At 34.4% G+C, this 1,192-nt stretch overlaps 1 protein-coding gene across 8 annotated transcripts in view; it reads left to right on the plus strand.

Annotated features, from left to right (window-relative positions):
* The first annotated feature begins 237 nt into the window (after window positions 1–237).
* Window positions 238–1,192, plus strand: part of LOC106880178 (sodium/calcium exchanger 2) — a 162,125-nt gene continuing 161,170 nt past the window's right edge. For 3 of the 8 annotated variants that reach the window (XR_008265295.1, XR_008265296.1, XM_052972086.1), the window contains exon 1: window positions 241–1,079. The gene's annotated coding sequence lies outside the window, so the exon portion shown is untranslated. Of the gene's footprint in view, window positions 1,080–1,192 lie in introns of all 8 variants that reach the window. The other 5 variants (XM_052972080.1, XM_052972081.1, XM_052972084.1 and 2 more) reach the window with 3 other exon arrangements.

The raw sequence follows: 1,192 nt of genomic DNA on the forward strand, positions 1-1,192 counted from the left end.
GTATCTTAATATTAGAGACCATGAAAGATAGATAGATAGAGAGAGAGAGGGAGAGAGAACAGGAGAGACAGAACATTTGTTAAAGAGACAAAAAAGAGTGAGAGAAGGAATTAATTTAAGAGAGAGAGAGAGAGAGAGAAGGCCAGTGCAATTATGAGGCAGAGATAGAGAGAGAAGTAATAGTAGGCAGCCTATAAAATAGAAGGAGTGATAGGTATGAGAGAGAGAAAAAGAGAGAGGGTAAGAAAGATAAATAGATAGGCAGATAGAGTGATGGATATATAGACAGAGTAAGGTGAAAGAAATAACAGCAGAACGACAGAATCTGCTGCGTGTGTGTGACTTAAGTGTGGCGGGAGGGATAAAGTACCGATATAAGCAGCCGACAACATTGTCGGTTTGGAGATGTTACAAACTGTATGGGAGATTTTTATTCTGTATGTTTTACTTCGGATTGCGTTAGCGACCCAATTACGCAATATAATAGCTTATTAGTTAATCACTTTGATTGAGTTACATCCTCTTATAGCAGGTAAAGAAAATTCATTAAAATAAATTTTCACGTGCACGTAGACACACACATTTATATATATACATACATACATACATACATAATACATACATACACACCTCACATCTCACATATATGTACACATACACATATATAGATACGCACTCATATGCACACACACGTACATACACATACACATACATATATATATATTATAGCAACATCTGATCCCAGAAAAATATATATTTATACTTATACATATATTTTTTATCAAATTTATACAATTTTTGAATTGATTCAATCAATTTCTCTTTGCTTGAATATCAACCAATATTAGGAGGAAAACTGGCGTGTCTTTGTTACCAACACCCCCCTCCCCCCGTGTCTCTTTCTCCTACTATTAAGTGCTTCCGTCGAAAGCGGAAGTTAGACATGAGCTAAACCTTGGACCAATTTAATAATGACCGGGACTCTAAAAATCTGATTAAGACTAAAAAGCAAACAACAACAACAAAAAAAACTTGAAAGCGTCTGTAGTTTTAATAAGGAAAAGTGAATTCTAACTGAAGTAAGTATACGAGTTTTACATCTTCTGTCATATAGCTCTTTTCTTTTTTTTTTCTCTATTTTTTAAAATATTCTGTGTCTTAAAATGCGGAAGCAAAAAGGTGACGGTGTTTG

The sequence above is a fragment of the Octopus bimaculoides genome, chromosome 12 (genome assembly GCF_001194135.2).
Source record: "Octopus bimaculoides isolate UCB-OBI-ISO-001 chromosome 12, ASM119413v2, whole genome shotgun sequence".
NCBI classification, from domain to species: Eukaryota; Metazoa; Mollusca; class Cephalopoda; order Octopoda; family Octopodidae; genus Octopus; species Octopus bimaculoides.